General features: G+C 42.9%; 1 long non-coding RNA gene across 1 annotated transcript in view; it reads right to left on the reverse strand.

Annotated features, from left to right (window-relative positions):
- The window catches only part of LOC143840550 (uncharacterized), a 294,577-nt gene extending 276,653 nt beyond the window's left edge, over nt 1-17,924 (reverse strand). The window contains exon 1 of the long non-coding RNA XR_013232236.1: nt 17,882-17,924. This is a non-coding gene — a long non-coding RNA (uncharacterized LOC143840550). The remainder of the gene's footprint in view (nt 1-17,881) is intronic.
- Nucleotides 17,925-18,034: the final 110 nt, after the last annotated feature.

Below are 18,034 nucleotides of genomic sequence, written 5' to 3' on the forward strand. Positions count from 1 at the left end.
GAGTTATTATAGCCCATGTGTGAAGAAAAGGACAAACACATGGGGGCAGTGTATCACTGCTGTAACCATGGCAACCATGTCTCTGAGAAACAATGCAAGGTCACTGAGTATATGTGGAAGTAAAAGGTCAAAGGTAAATGTGCAGAAAACTTCCACATTTGAAAATACACACCATTCTCTATACCATTTTAAAAGTTACTAGGAGAGTCCAGTACTATTTAGGATCTAGTACCCTAACAAAAGAGTCCACCCCATGCATATATATGGAATGCTCAATTTTAATAATACCATCCAAGATATTTAGACAACTGGAAGGAGATAATTTATTCTGAGTTGGGCTATTGGTTTAGCTACCTCAGGACTAGTTTAACTGGAATCTTTGTTGACCACATTTACATCCCAGTTCCCTTCCACTGTGAAATTCAAGATGTACATAGGTTTCTCATACAAGCTCAGACTAGGTGAATATTTTGATGAGCTTCATCAAGATGTCTTCATTGCATGCATTCAGACCATACTCTGGGCCCACGTGTCCATGACTGCCTTTAAAACCTTCCAGCTTGAATTCTGAGAAACAGACAGTTAAGACTGATCCTGGGATCCTGTATAAGTAATCATTTTATTACTGCCTCTAAAGCAATACATCCATTGAAATTATAATCACAACGAACAACTAACTTGTCTTCAAACCACTAAAAATTTTGCTGGAAAGTGAGGATTAGCTTAAACAGGCATAGCTGCTTCTTTATTATCTTTGGTATGCACCAAAGTGGCACTGATTCCAACTCCCCCTCCTCCCCATCCCAAAGATACTGGTAATGTTTGTGAAACCCCATACCTGTTATATCTCCATTATTTTCCATACTTCACGTGACTATATTGTGTCATTTTGACCGTTTATGCACTGGAGGTTTCATGCCAGGCTGCAGGCTGGAGTTTTAGTCGTGGCAGGTTGGCCCACCTCTTCCTGCAACCACACAGGGGAGCATTTTGCCCGGTGCACCTCATCTGCCCCCGATTTGTGCTCCTGCATTGGAGCTGGGGCAGTGAAGTTCCCAGTGCATAAACGGTCTTAGAGATGAAAGTAAAGAACACAAGCTACAGAGGTCAATGAATCTGTCAATCAGCTTTCTAGGAAGCCTCCATGTAAATGTGAGAGTTAGCATAGTATAAACTGTTCCCAGTTACAATCTCATATTGGCTATAAATTTACTAGATGGCATTTGGCCACTATCAGTCAGATTCAGCTTTATACCACCTCTCTGCTTATGTTCCCCAAAGAGCATTGTGCTCCATGAATTCTAACTAGTTGGTAGTCTCAGGCCCCAATGTTGTATGTCTGTTCTCAACCAGGGCCAAGACATTCTCAGTCCTGGCCCTCACCTGGTAGAATGAGCTCCTGGGGGAGATCAAGGCCCCACTGGAGCTGACTCACTTCCACAGGGCCTGTAAGATGGAGTGCTTCTGTCAAGCTTTTGGTTGGAGCCAGTGATCCTGTAACATCAGTTAACCCTCCATGGAGAATTACTTCTGACAGTTTTACATCTGAAAGAAATTTCATGTTTGCACTGAGATGTTTGTACTTTCAATTTTTTTACTAATGTTTTTATAAATGATTCAAGGGGGTAGCCATGTTGGTCATTTGTTTTCATTAATGTTTATGTTTTATTGTTGTTAATGGATAATGGATTACTGTTGTTCACTACCCTGAGCCACTAGGGAAGATGGTATATAAATTAAGCAAATGAATAAATACTTAAAACAGAGATATAATAATCAATAATGAGACAATAATGAGACATTTAGGCTTAAACTGAAGAAAGTAGGGAAAAGCACTAGGCCACTCAGGTATGAACTAAATCATATCCCCAACGAATATATAGTAGAGGTGACAAATAGATTTAAGGAATTAGATCTGATAGACAGAGTGCCTGAAGAACTATGGACAGAGGTTTGCAACATTGTATAAGAGGTAGCAACTAAAACCATCCCAAAGAAAAAGAAATGCAAGAAATTAAAATGGCTGTCTGAGGAAGCTTTACAAATAGCTAAGGAGAGAAGGGAAGTGAAAGGCAAGGGAGAAAGAGAAAGATACACCCAATTGAATGCAGAATTCCAGAGAAAAGCTAGAAGAGATAAGAATGCATTCTTAAATGAACAGTGCAAACAAATAGAAGAAAACAATAGAATGGGGAGAACCAGAGATCTTTTCAAGAAAATTGGAGATATGAAGAGAATGTTTCATGCAAAGATGGGTATGATAAGGGACCAAAATGGTAAGGACCTCACAGAAGCAGAAGAGATTTTTAAAAAGTGGCAAAATTATACAGAAGAACTATACAAGAGTGAGCTTAACCACAATGGGGTAGTTACTGACCTGGAGCCAGACATCCTGGAATGTCAAATGGGCCTTAGGAAGTCTGAGCAACAATAAAGCTAGTGGTGGTGACAGCATTCCATTTGAACTATTCAAAATCTTAAAAGACAATGCAGTAAAAGTGCTATACTCAATATGCCAGCAAATTTGGAAAACTCAACAATAGCCACAGGATTGGAAAAGGTCAGTTTACATTCCAATCCCAAAGAAGGGCAATGCCAAAGAATGTTCAAACTACCGCACCATTGCACTCATTTCTCATGCTAGCAAAGTTATTCTCAAAATCCTACAAGCTAGACTCCAGCAATATGTGGACCGAGAACTTCCAGAAGTACAGGCAGGATTTTGACGAGGCAGAGGAACAAGGGAACAAATGGCTTGAAACTCAACATCAAGAAAATGAAGATCATGGCATCCGGCCCTCTCAATTCCTGGCAAATAGATGGGGAAAAATGGAGGTAGTGACAGATTTTATTTTCCTGGGCTCCAAGATCACTGCAGATGGGGACTGCAGCAAAGAAATTAAAAGACGCTTGCTCCTGGGGAGGAAAGCTATGGCAAATCTAGACAGCATCCTAAAAAGCAGAGACATCACCCTGCCAACAAAAGTGCATTTAGTCAGGGCTATGGTATTCCCAGTTGCAATGTATGGCTGTGAAAGTTGGACCATAAGGAAGGCCGAGCGTCAAAGAATTGAGGTTTTGAACTCTGGTACTGGAGAAGACTCTTGGGAGTCCCTTGGACTGCAAGGCGAACAAACCGGTCAGTCCTAGAGGAGATCAGCCCTGACTGCTCTTTAGAAGGCCAGATCCTGAAGATGAAACTCAAATACTTTGGTCACTTCATGAGAAGGAAGGACTCCCTGGAGAAGAGCCTAATGCTGGGATCGATCGAGGGCAAAAGAAGAAGGGGACGACAGAGAGTGAGGTGGCTGGATGGAGTCACTGAAGCAGTAGGTGCAAACTTAAATGGACTCCGGGGAATGGTAGAGGACAGGAAGGCCTGGAGGATCATTGTCCATGGGGTCGCGATGGGTCGGACACGACTTCGCACCTAACAACAACAACAAAATGAGACAATCCCTCAAATAAGTAGCATGTTTCAAAATTAGAATTACCCTACTCACAGTGTCCTTTATTTCTTGAGTTGAGCACCTAGTAGGTAGCATTCAATAATCACATTGACGATCAGCTGGTGACCACTCTTGCCACATGCTATGTTTTTGTGGATTGATGGGAATTGTAGTTTTCTTATCCTTCAAATTCAGTTTTGGAAGGTGAAAAAAACTTCAACCTGGCAGAAAGTCATTCTGGAGAAGATTGGGAAAAGTAAAATACAGTCTGTAGCCTGTCTTTGTTTGAAGAGCCATCTTGTGTGCCAGGTTAATGTTCTGGCCCTTTGGAAAGTTGAAGAAGAGGACTAATATGATACGGTCCTTCGGCAGCTGCACTGGCTTCCAGTTGAATTCCAGATCAGATTTAAGGTGTTAATATTAACCTTTACGCCAATCCATGGTTTGGGTCCAGTGCATCTAAGGGAACAACAACACTCTTCGAAGAGTGTTATGCTTGGCCAGGAAACTGTACATGTTTACAAACCTCATGCAGCTTCATGGCTAGCACATGCCCTATCAACCTATCCTCATAATTTTTATATATGCTGGTGCCTTTAACAACCACCATGGAAATTGTAGATATTGGTTCATGATAAGAATGGTGAGGCATTTGTTAATTGGGCTGAAGGACATGGCTTGGTTTTTGATGCTAAAGAAAGAGGCACCTTCAGATCAGCACCATGAGATAGAAAGTTAAACCTTGATTTAACATTTGTTTCATCTGACTGAAGAAATCAGCCCTTGCCTCTATCCAAATGTGTTCTTGAGGCTTTCCCGCAAAGCCAGCATTGACCTTTAATCCTCAGGCTAGGAAACCAAGGGCATTTCCACACATCAGTAAAAATAGCATTTTCCAGCTGAACAGCAAAGCGCTAAATGTTGTCTCGCTTCCCAGCCATTCCTCACCTTTTCTGCTGTCTCGCCTTGTCTGCTGCCATTTCATGCTTCTTACACTCCTCGTGTGCTGCTGGAAATGGTGGAAGAGAGAAACGTGCCTTACATGTGACTCTCCCACCTGTCAATCAATCCAGGCAGCCAATCCCCTTCTTCCATATTCTATAATCGGAATTTATTCCTGCATTCCTGCATTTACTGGAGCCTGAAGGGGTTGGGGTTTGAGGTAGAACCTCCAAACTTTCAGAGTAGCTCCGGGAGGCTGTTTCGTGACTCCCCTCCAAATCTCAGAATGATTGGTCCAAGGGGTCCATGTCTAGGGGCTCCCGAAGAAGGTGCCCCCATCCCTCCATTATATCCTCTAGGACAGACTCTCCCTTAGTGATTCAAATCCTTTGATTGGCGGGGGGGGGGGGATTGTTCCTGATTGGGGTAGGGAAGAAAACTTTAAAGAGGCATGCTTTGTGTGACACCTTGGGAAATAATTATTTTTTACTTTGCCTGCATGCTTGAACACCTATTCATTGCTCCAGGCAGTTTGCTTTAAAAAAAAATCCCATCCCCGAGAGAAAGGATGCAGGTGTGAGGGCGGAGCACTGGAAGCAGAGTTTGTGCTTCTTCGGCTCCATACATTTATTTAGCATGTAGCCTGCTGGTTGCTCTCCTGTAGCTCGTGCTTTTTAGGTTGGGGAATCCACCTTATGTGATTCCCCAGCAAGCGCTTGAAAATGGAGGCTGTAGCCAGCGGTTTGCTACTTGGATGCTAGATGTTGTGCAAAACGCCAAAAATGTAGCATCTTCATCAGGTAAGCATTTCACTAAATCTGTGGCGTGAGGAAAAGCTCCAAATATCATTTAGCAGGACCCTTCCATGACCACAAAGATTTCAGATATATTCCAGGTTGGAGTGATCAAATCAAGAGCTTATAACAAATTTCCTTGAACAGCAAAGACCCAGAAATAGTAAAGGAACTACTTCACCTTCACTCTGCTTCTTTTGTTCTCCTAGCTGGGGTTTGATATTAGAACCAGCCCCTACCAGGCAAGCAGAAATATGAATGTTTCTCCCACTACCCCTTATGCCCTATGTCATCTAGTTTGGTCCCAACTGCTACATCTGAGGAAACACTAAAAAGAGCCCCTCAACTTTGGTAGTGACTTCCCACCAAATCAGGTACACATTAAATATGTTTTACTATAGCATATAGTAAAATAATGTTGGTTACATTTCTGTGCATAATATCGTGTTTATTTACCTTTGTTAAATTATGTTCTATGCAGAAACATACCTCAGCCAAACTTAATGTTCTCTCTGTTTGCTCTTGCCAAATTGCAAACAGAGCTATTTCCCTGTTTACTTTTGATTCTTGTGTTTGTATTCCCTTTGTGTTTAACCTTCTTTCTGTGGCTATCTTTTGGGTTCCATGTAGATGGATTGTGTGTTAGGCTGCTACAACAATGCCCTTTTCAACAATTCTTATTCTAAAATGACTTAGATTTACTCTTAATTCTAATCTATAGAATTTTTTTTTACTAGGAATGCATACACAGTGTAAAAGAGAAGAACATGTCAAGTTACATAAATATCTTATAAACAACATATGAATTATTAGTCACAGTTGCTTGTCTCCTGTGTTTCAAGGACCTAAAGGCAATGTACATGAAGGAATCTTACTCTATCCTCAAAAAGCCCCTCTCAGGTAGGAGTGCTACTTAGAAATGGTTGTTGCTTTGCAAACAGCGTTCTTCTGTTTCAAAGTGAGATTTTTTTAAAGCAGCAATGTCTGAAAGTAGATGAGCTGTCTGAGGAGGATTCTAATATGATTATTGTCCCATGTTTCTGTAACATGATAGTTGGATTACAGCAGTGTACTCTATGTCTTGAAGATTACTGAGAACTGCAACTGGTCCAAATTGCAGCAGCCTGACTAGGGTCAGGGGTCATCAGGCACCCCTGGAACTGCTCCCAAGACACTGTGCCATCATAGGGTCTGTTATATTTTTTTGGGGGGGGATCTTTTGCTGATGGGGGGTAGACTTTTATAGGGCTTTTAACATTGTTTCAAGGGGATTTTAATGTATATTTATGATTGTAATCCATCACGACTCATGTTACGGGAGTGGTGGGATATAAATAAAATAATAAATAAATAAAAGGGAAGGAGAAGCACATAAATGCATTTATATACAGCTTGAGCTTCTATTCTGAAGGCACACAACATTACCTGAAGCTGGGGCAGGGGCAGGTATGTGTGAACTCATGTTCTATTTGCTACTGTGTATGTTTGTAAACTGCAAAATCAGGAGGAAAAAAACTCATGTTTGGGCACACAAACCCCAATATTATTCTATTATCTTTTAAATATTCTTGTTATATTACAATTACTTTCAGACAGGCTGGAAAAAGTGTGTGTGTATAAAGTGCTGTCAAGTTGCAGCAGAATTATGGTGGCCTCATGGGGTTTTCAAGTCAAGAGGCAACGAGAGAAATATTTACTTGCCCCAATTCATTCAAAGAGCTCCACAATCACTGATGAGTAAGCATTTGAAACTGGGTTCCCACACCCAACTCCAACTGTCCAGCCAAGCCTCTTCATCACTTCATTTCATCTACAGCCATTTTTTTTCTGGCTTTCTCAAGAGGAAGTTGTCTGTAAGCTGGTTAGGGTTCTCCACATCGAATACACCTTTGCTATGAAAGACCTCAGCAGGAAAGAGTTTGCTCCTGTGCAAGGTGACAGCTGAATCTGGTCTGTTCTCTGTTTCCCTTCCAGACTCTTCACTTAAGGTCAGTTTGTTTTTCACAATTCCCCCTCCAGCACTGAGTGATTCTTTCAGTCAATTTAGCTTAGTGTTTACAGGTTATCTGGGTCTCTCATTGCCTAGACTCAGCTGAACTGGCCACACTGAGCCACAATTGGATTACAGCACTGTATGTGGGGCTGCCCTCAAAGACAACTGGAAGCTAAAACTGGTCCAGATTGTGGCAGCCTAACTATTGTCAGGGGCTAGCCACTGGGAATGTAGGTTGCCTACTAAAACCGTTATATATGCTGCCGGTCTTCCCATGCCATATTTTCTTAACTATTAGGAATAGGGTGATACATTTCTGAGGTCTGACATTTGTTTGCAGTCCGACATCCTGCACTGAACCATCATCACATCCCTTAATTACTGTTTTTCATCTTTCCTTCAATTTTGTTACCCCCTTTAAGCTACCAGAAGTGGAAATATCCCTGATATGGATTGGCCAGGCTAGCCCATCTCATCAGCAGTCAGAAGTTAAGCACAGTTAGTCCTGGTTGATACTTGCATGGGAGATCGCCAAACAAGTCCAGAGTGTCATGCCCTTGTGCTGCCCCCATTTGGCCACTGGAGGAAGCTCATACCAATGATCTCCCATACAGACCTAGGAATTTCTAATGCTATTATAGCCTGATATATATTTTATTTCCTTCTGTTTTCTTATATAAATGGAACTAAAATATATAAAATTAATAAAAAGTAATTGATAGCAATGAAAAATGTACAACAGTATTGAATCCTGTTGTTTACTCTAAGGAACTAAATTAATGTTTTGGGATTGGACTAGATGACCCTGGATATCCCTTCTAAATCTATGGGTATTTCCACACCCGTTAAATGTAGTGAAATGCTTCTGTAATGTAGTCATTATATTCCTGCCCCTCCAAATCACATTGCCAATGTCTGGACAGTAACTGGCTCACTACATCCTCCAGTTTAAAGCGTGAGTTGGGGAATCATATAAAAGGGATTCACCAACCTATTTAGTGCTAGCTACAGAGAACAATCAGTAGGAAACCAGCAGAGGGAAGATATGGAGGCTCAAACACGCTAGAGGCGCCTGCCTTGTCCCGCCCTCACATCCGTCTCCCTCTCCCTTGTTCCCGGGGACAGGAATTTCTTTTTAAAAATGGCTAACTTCCTGGAGCAACGAACAGGCGGACAAGCATGCAGATGATGCCAGAAATAAAATAATATTTTTTTCAAAGTTGTGACACAAAGTATGTCTCTTTAAAGTCCCCCTCCAAATCAGTAATGAGAATATTTTTTAAAAGTATCAAAGGACTCATGATCCCATAAGGGGTGGCATTCATGATTCTATGCATAGGCATTTCAATGGAGAAGTATGAATTAAACAAAATTAGTGGGCATTACGGGACCTTTAAAACATGGAGAAAGGGGATTGGTTGCCTGGATTGATTGACAGGCGGAAGTGAGTCTTCTATAAGGCATGTTGCTCTCTTCCGCCATTTCCAGCACCAGATAGGGAGGGAAAGACATGTGAAAAGAAGGCAGACAAAGGCGAGTCAGCGAAAAGGTGAGGAGGGGCTGGGAGGCACTATATGATTTAGCACTACACCATTCAGCTGGCAGAATGCTATTTTTACTGATGCATGGAAATTGCCTATGATTCAGTGATATTTAAGATTCTACACATCTAAACTCATTTGAAACCAACTGATGTACCAGTGAACCAGATATCCATACTGGTTTGCAAAAGGCTTTAATGTGTTTAGGGAATCTGATCCAGCCAGTTGTATGCAAAAATAAATGGCATATTAAAAGATATATAGAAGAAGAAGAGTTGGTTTTATATGCTGCTTTTCCCTACCCAAAGGAGGCTCAAAGCGGCTTGCAGTCGCCTTCCCATACCTCTCCCCACAACAGACACCCTGTGGAGTGGGTGAGGCTGAGAGAGCCCTGATATCACTGCCCGGTCAGAACAGCTTTATCAGGGCTGTGGTGAGCCCAAGGTCACCCAGCTGGCTGCATGTGGGGGAGCGCAGAATCAAACCTGGCATGCCAGATTAGACGTCCGCACTCCTAACCACTACACCAAACTGGCTCTCTTTATACACTTTAGTGTGATCAGGGATATTTAACTATTCCTCTGCTGGGATAAATTACAAGTGCAAATTGCACTCCGAACCCTTTAGAGTATTAACAGCTGAAATTATTGTTAATTAGGTTATAACTTATTTGCACATGCATGTTTACACAATAGTTTCCTCACCCCTTGTCCACCATCTTTCCATGTGTGCCTCTCACCCCCTCCCATCTATCCTAAGAGAAGAAAAATAATATCTCACAAAAATTTTAAAAGTGCTTTCCTTACCTATATTGATTCTGCTGGCTGAGTAAGCTGTATTGTTTGTGTGCAATATCCAAGTCTTGATTGTTTTGCTTGCTCAACAGAATACACTTGGACTGATAAATATTTGCATATATCTGCACTGCCACCTAGGAACAGTAGTTTAATCCTGCAGAGATCAGAGCGCGTACCAACATGATGAATGCCATCTATTGATGAATGGTGCCAACTGCACAGGCATGACAGCAGCACATGTGAACTCAATTGGGTTGGTTTTACTTTCAGTAATAAGTGACCTGCCTGTGATCACACAACAATACATGTAATCCAGACAAATTGTGGGCAGCAGTTAATGCTATACGTCGAATGTCACCACAGAAGCAAAATAACATCAGTCCAGTACCGCCTTACAGTCCAACAAGATTTTCAAGAGTAAGAGCTTTTGAAAGGCAAAGCTCCTCTCATCAGATATGAATGGAGGAATGGAGTTTTCTGTGTCCTTACTGCTCAGTCTGAAGGAACTCAGGATGCAGGTACCGTCCAGAATCCTTGGCCCTTAAACAGCCTTGAAGAGCCCATCATTCTGAATTTTTTTAATAAACTCAACCCACCCAACCATCCTTGCTCAAAGTTTCTCTGCTCAAAGTTTCTTCTTAGGTCAGCAATGAAATGTCCTAGAGGACTAAATTGTTCTCCCACTGGTTTGTGAAGGTTGTGATTTTTAATGTCAGATTTATGTCCAGATTCAAGTGGATAGCTGGTCTGAAGTAGCACAACAAAATTCAAGTCCCATGGCACCTTTAACACCCACAAAGATTTATTCAAGGCATGAGTTTTTGTGTGCAGGCACACTTCCCCAATGTCCATTTATTCTTTTATTTAGATTGATTGATTGATTGACTGGATTTATGTCCATTTATTCTTTTGCATAGGCCCTGAGAAAGGTCATTGATGACATAGATATCTTTACAAAATCAGAGTCCAGTAGCACCTTTAAGAGCACCTTTAAGCTTTCGAGTGCAAGCATTCTTCCTCACGCCTTGAATAAATCTTTGTTGGTCTTAAAAGTGCTACTGGACTCTGATTTTGTTGTGGTACTTCAGACCAACACAACTATCCAGTTGAATATATATCTTTCGAATATGAACAAGTGAATGAACCTGAGACAGTATGGCCGGTGGTATTAGATCCAAAGATTGTGTTATCAGAGTAATATGAGGACAGAGCTGGTATCTTGGTTTACGGCAGGCCTTGGTCACAAAGTTTGTGTCCTTGTTAGGAAGTTCAGTAATGTGGGTGAGAGGCTGTTGAAAGTTAGGAAGCTCTCTGTGGACTAGAAAAGGTTTGCCTCCCAGTGCCTGTGTGAGAGATGTATCATTAACCAGCATAGATCATTAAAGACGCATTGAACTGGTTTGAGCTGAGAGCTATATGCAACCACCAGTGGTCTTCTGTTGTTATTTTTTCTCCCCTGCCGTCATCAAGCTGGTTACATTTCACATTGCATTTGACAATTAGGTCAGCTGTGGTACAATTGAGGGTTGACCTGTTGCCCAAACAATCCAAGTTTTATTTGGTGGAACAGGTAATCAGATCTTCCATCTGCACTGGCAGACAGTCACTTTTAGTGTGAAAGATTATTTATTTTATTTATTATATTTATATACCGCCGTCTCCAAAGGCTCAGGGCGGTTTACATAAGAACAAAGAACAATACATTAAACAGTTTATAAACATGTGAATAACCTTACAATAATAATAACTAATAGTTGTAACCATATAACAATATAACAGTATGAACAATATAACAATACAAACAATACAGTGGAACAATGCAAACAGGTCCAGAGCATATTGGTGGAATTTTGAGGGGGAGCAGGGGCCCTTTAGTCGCTATTGATTATGTCTGGTCTCAACCAAATGCCTAGCAGAAGAGATCCTTTTTGCAGGCCCTGCGGAACTGTTTAAGCTCCATCAGGGCCCTGATCTCCTCTGGGAGCTCGTTCCACCAGGTAGGGGCCAGAACAGACAATGCTCTGGCCCTGGTCGAGACCAGGCAGGCTTCTTTAGGGCCAGGGATCCTTAGCTGGTTGGTAGCAGTGGAGCGCAGAGCTATTTGGGGGGCATAGACGGGGAAACGATCCCTCAGGTACACTGGGCCCTGACCGCGTATGGCATATACCAGAACCTTTAGTCTGATCCAGAATTCAACTGGCAAGCATTGCAGTTGATGGAGAATGGGACGGATGTGGGACCTCCACGGTGTTGCAGTGAGGATCCTGGCCACTGCATTTTGAACCAGCTGTAGTTTCTGGGTCAAAGCTAAAGGCAGGCCTGAGTATATAAATAAATTATCTGCATAGATAAATTGGACAAGTCCACAGCGGACAGTGAAGCATCCTCTGTCACTTTCTTCTGAGCTAAAGCTCACCTCTAAGGAGCTAATCAGCCAGTTTGCCCAATCACTAAACTTGAAGGCATGGCCAGCAAGACTTAACTGGGAATAGTATTGGTGAATTGGTCTGTGCAGGAATTGAAGATGTGAAAAGAAAGGAGGGGGGACAACAATCCCAGAAATAGAGGTGCACAGACATGTGCCACCCTGTCTAATATTTGTCTAGTCCTGGAACACCTTATGAAGAAAACGAACCTCAGCCACCTTATTCAAAGAGGGACTGAGTCTGACATACCAATAAATGTGTGTGTGTGTGTAGGGGTGCAACTCTTGATGGTATTGTATTGTGTTTATTTCCCTGTCCAACCCTGCTATATATTTTTCCTTCTCTGTAATTTCATTCCTGCTTTTCCTGCTTAACTTAGAATTGTAGAGGAATAACGCTTAGATAGATATTGACAGTCCCAGAAGGTGGAAGAGGAAGAAGCACCAGGAGGGGGTGAACTTGATATCTCCTCTCACACACATGCACAACTAAGCTAAAGTGAACCTAAGACATTTCTTCTAGTATTCTATTAACTGGAACTTCTCAGATGGTGGCATGGGACCAGTTCTAACAGTTTGGATGGGAGTCACCCAACTACACAAAGTTTTCCCTATGAATCTTATCCCCTCGTTGGTTAACTCAAGTGCCTAGCCAGTGGAGGCCTGCACGAAACACTGAGTGTCTGAAGGAGTAAGGTTCATAACAAGCTCAACGAGAGGCTCAAGGAAGAGAGCATCTCATCACTCAAAAGGTCTTGTCCACAGCTACTGCCTGCCTCACATCCCCAGAGAGGCACAGAGAGTGAGCTTTAGGAAGGTGACCTCAGCGTGCTGCACGGTAAAGAAAAGTCACCCCATCCCAGGCCAGTTCCATTGCAATCCTAAGCAAACTCACATCCTTCCACTGACTTCATTGTAAAACTAAAACATTCAATGGATTCAGAAAGGTGTAATGTTGTTTAATATAAGAACACTCCACCCCCCTCGTCAAGTTTCCCACCTTACTCTGCCAGATCCAGGGTCCTCAGTCTGTACCGGCCTCAGAAAAGGAAACAGGGAGGTGAGGTTAACTGCATCACACCATCTTCTTATTCACACAGGAACAGACAGCCTGCTGCTGGGTCATCTGCTTCCTCCTTCTTCCCCTTTGCCAGTTCCTGGAGCCCCTCTTCTATACTTCCCTTGATTGATTGGATTTTTAGACCACCCTGCTGGCAAGCCATCTCAGGGTGGTGTTCAAAATTATATAAAATATAAAATTAAAACTAATAAAATTAAGTTTTAAAATTAATTTGAATTAATAATAGCAGGTTAAAAGCAGCAGCAATATTTCCACAGGGCGTTATAAATGGGTAGGTAGATATGAGTTAACTTTGGTCCCAACCAAAAGCCCGGCAAAAGAGCTCTGTTTTACAGGCCCTGCAGAATTCTGCTAACTCCAGCAGAGCCCTGATGTACTCCGGAAGCTCATTCCATCAGGTAGGGTCCAGGACAGAAAATGTCCTTGCTCTGGTCAAGGCCAGACATATTCGAAGAACAGAGTATTCTTGGGGTGGGGGGCATACATAGAGAGGCGGTCTATCAGGTATGCAGGATCCCAGAGAATATCCTGGCTGTCACATTTTGAATCAACTGCAGTTTTTGGATAGTTTTCAGGGGCAGCCCCACATATGACACATTACAATAATTAAACCTAGCTGAATCTATATGGCTGATTGTACTAGTCAAAGAATGGACATAGCAGGTTATCAGCTAAGGTTAATAAAAGGTGCTACGAGGCATTACAGATCATCTTGCAAATTTATATTGGATACTAGAGCATATGAGAGGTCCATTCCACATGACTTTAATATAGCACTAGTCTTGCATTTTGTTTTCGCTACGTTCTGCATGACGTCATGAGCAATCTGCAACACTTCTGCAACACTAGCGCCAAAATCGCTTCGTTGTAGCGATTTCCAGGGAATCCAGAAAAGTGGATTCACCCTCAGAAAATCGCTACATTCCTGCCAACAGACCTGTGCGTTCTCAATGTAGCGGTTTCAACAAAGTCCCTCCCCCTGGCTCTCTCCTCTGAACTTCCGGCGAAGCGATTGCCATTTTTTTTCCTCGGAGCAAGTGGGGAAAGCAACGAACCAGCGAGGCTTCATTTACCCAGCGAGGCTTCTCCGGCTACAGTTATGTCCTTATGACCCCGGCTGGGCACTTCACTCGGTGGGTATAAATCTGCTGATGGTCCCAGGGCCCTGGGAAGTACACCTGGCCTTGAACAGGGTCAGGGCCATTTCGGTCCTGGCCTCTACCTGGTGGAATGAGCTCCTAGAAGAGCTGCGGGCCTGACAGAACTCCCTGGGTTCTGCAGGGCCTGTAAAATGGAGCTTTTCCACGAGATGTTTGGTTGGAGGCAGGTCGAAGGACCGGGGCGATAAGAACGGGTCTCCTCTCCCACCCTCTGGGTTCTTGGACTGTGGGATGGACCATGTTCAGACCTAATCAGTGATCTATCCCCCTACCAGAAATGGTGGTGAATTGTGTATCATACTGGCCAAGTTCAGAGAAATGTTGGAGAAGATTGAGTATTTTAAGCCACCATTGATTAGGTTAGGGTTTTGGGGTGTATTGCTGTTGTTAGATGGTTGACGTTCTTATGATGTTTTATTTAATGTTTTTTTGTCACAAGCCAGCTGTGTTGGGAGTGGCGATATAAAAATGCAACCAATCAATAAATGTACTCAGTAGTAGGAAATGGCACAAACAGGTTCACAAGCTTAATTCATCAAAAATGTGGTCAGCTTATGCCCCCCACAAAACCCAGGTTCAGAGGAGGCACATCTCTTGAACATTTCATGGACATTTTGTCCACTTGTGTTCCAAGTTTAGGCTATTTAAACTCTCTTTTTCACTTCCCCTCCTTCCAAACTGAGGCAAGCAAAATGGAGGTTTTAAATGGTTGCCTGCCATTTGAGTGATGCATTTCACTCCTTCCTGCTTCCAAATGAGGAGCAAAACTGATAGCTAAAATGGCAGCCAGCCCTTTAACCGCCATCAGCTGTGAAATTTAAAGGACTGGCAGCCATTTAAAGCCTCTATTTTGATCCCCTCTGCAAACAGAGGGAAGCAAACAGGTACTCACACCCCTACTGGGAGGGGGTGAAATGGATCACTATAATGGCTGCCAACCCTTTCAACTTCAGCATTTGAAGGGTCTGCACATCACCTGTGAGGTTTAAAGAGCTGGTAGCCATTAAAAATCTTTTGTTTTGCTTCCCTCCTTTAAAACAAAGGTTAGCAAAATGGAAGTTTTAAATGGCTGCCATTTGAGTGGACCTATCAAGCTGTGAGATTTAAATGTCTGGCAACTATTTTAGTGATTCATTTGGAATTGATAGGAAGCAATGGTTTGTAGCTACAGGAGTTATGCTACATATAAAACAATCTTCTGAACTCAAAGGTTTTCTCAAGCTTTTCAAAAATAAAGTTCTTCAATTCTGAGGTATTTTAGGCTGCATTATCCAATTGACCTTTAGCACATTTGTAAAACTACAATCCATTTTAAGGTAACTGGTGTAGAGTTTTCATTCATTCATTCATTCATTCATTTTTTCATAAGTTTGTTTGTTCATTCATTTAAAATTTTCTGTGGATAGAAATGATTAGGGCCTTTTAGGTGGTTACATCCTGGTTATAGAATATCTCCCCTTGTTGGATGTTTTCTAGTGCCAACCATGAGCCTTTTAAATGTACACAATACACATTCTCAAAATATAACAGCTTTAAACATAGGAAGAGAGTGGGGGGATGGGCTTCACCAATACAATTTTTAATAAATATTTAAAAACTCTACATATAAATATAGCCTAGTATACCATGACATCACACTTACTTCTATCCTTATTAAGGTAAAGGTGTCCCCTGTGCATGCACCAGGTCATGTCTAACCCTTGGGGTGACGCCCTCTAGCGTTTTCATGGCAGACTCCATAAGGGGAGGTTTGCCAGTGCCTTCCCCAGTCATTACCGTTTACCCCCCAGCAAGCTGGGTACTCATTTTACTGACCTCGGAAGGATGGAAGGCTGAGTCAACCTTGAGACGGTTGCTGGGATTGAACTCCCAGCCTCATGGGCAGAGCTTTCAGACTGCATGTCTGCTGCCTTACCACTCTGTGCCACAAGAGGCTTTCCTTATTAAGTCTGTGCAATACAGTTCCTATGGACTATTACTCCATAACCTTGCTAAACCTGAAGAGAGGAAAAAACAGATGAAAAATATTTACCTTATGAAACTTCTAGCAAACTCTAATTTAAATCCCATCTCTGGATCTAGGTATTTTTCAGGGGGGGAGTGTAATGTTGCACTGAGTCAGAACCTTTTTTACATTTAGAAAGGTCAGTCAAATGTGGTTTCTGTCTAGGCTATAGAATTTGGAGTTATGGAAAAATTGGCAGTATCTGGGCACCAAGTGTTTCATTTTCCAAGGATGTTGCATCAGCATCCGAAGTAATCCTTTTTAGTACTACAGTATTAAAAGTACCAGTAGTAGTTGCATATAGAGTTCATCATATCAAAGAAGATGAATACAGAACATACAGCGCAAAATGCAGCTAACTCCCATAGTCTCTTTGGCTTCAAGAAATTTGCTACGTACAGCAAGAGTTGAATGTGGAATATTTATCTCTGAGCACATCCTGACCCAAAGACACATGTGTTCTTGAGAAATAACTCTGAAACAAGGAAGCAACAAAATTGTTCTGCATGGGTTCAGTTCCAGATTAATTCTCTGATAATTCTCTGTTCTCGCAGCTGGAAAGAGTGCAAAAGACCCTGCCTGGAACTCTGCAGAGCTTCTGCCTATCAGAATATTTAGATTTATGTACAGACGGCAGCTTAACGGAAACTTAGAGGCTCCATAGCACACCTGGCCTTTGCCTGTTCTATACATAGTCCCTTTGTTTGTATGTCTTACCATGGTCTCTGGGCCACCCAGTTTTGCAAACTTTGAAAAGAAAACCATCTGTCAGGAAACTGGCTAGCAATAATTTATTTCCATCACTGATATCCTGCCATTCTCCCCAGTGGGGGCCCAAAGCAGCTCACATAGTTCTCTCCTCCACTTTATCCTCACCACAATCCTGGAAATTCAAGTCTCAGGACATGTAGCACACACCGGAGAGCCTTATTTGGGTTACAGGGAATGTGGGTACATCCTGCATCTACAACAGCACATCTCATCGTACAAATGAGACAAAATGTGTGATGAAACCAGGGACCAGCCACAGGAAAATGTGGAGTTTAAAACCCCATGTCCTGATGCACATAAGCAACTGACTCAGTGTTATAAAGAGAAATCAAGTGTACATGGATGGCATGTACATCAACTGTAACTTGTGACCAGGGCTCCTGTGTAAAGCAAAATGGGAAACTTGATTTAAAAAGGAAAGCATTGATGTATGTGGCTGTCTGGGAGCCTATACTTTAAGGCAGCTGACTAAATTCCTAAGAGGGGTGAGATCTGAACCAGAAAGCTTGGCTCTCAATCTACACCCTTGTAGCCAATGATGCTACAAAGGGTATTCCCTGGGGCAGATTAGACCCAAGCTAAACACACAGCCCTCATATTTTGAGTGGGAAAGGTATACCTTTCTCTCCAGAGGGGCGCCCTGCACAGTCCACGCACACGAGTCCACCGGAGAAAGGCAGCAGACTGTGCTGGTCCCGCAGCCGCATCTGCCAGGGGGAAATCTGAGGCGACTGAGGCGTCGCCAGGATCGGACTCTTCAGCACCGCGCAGATCGGGCGTAGCGGCTCCTCTTTCTCCCCCTCCCTCGACAGCACCAAGACCTCAGACTCCCCCAGCCACATTCCCCCTCCCCAACAAACCGGCCTTCCGTTTCCCTCCCACCCCCGCGGCCAGACAGGCAGTCTCTGACACGCACTACTCACCTGCAGGCGAACGCCCACCTAAGCACGTGGCTGGCCGCCTGCTCCCTCCCCAACGCCCCCCCCCCAAAAGAAAAGGCTCAGCTCAGCATCCTAGGCTCTGCACGACGGCATCTCCCTGCCCCGCCCCCCCCCCATATCCCCCCGGCCTTTGCT

Source organism: Paroedura picta, chromosome 1, assembly GCF_049243985.1.
Source record: "Paroedura picta isolate Pp20150507F chromosome 1, Ppicta_v3.0, whole genome shotgun sequence".
In the NCBI taxonomy this organism is placed as follows: domain Eukaryota; kingdom Metazoa; phylum Chordata; class Lepidosauria; order Squamata; family Gekkonidae; genus Paroedura; species Paroedura picta.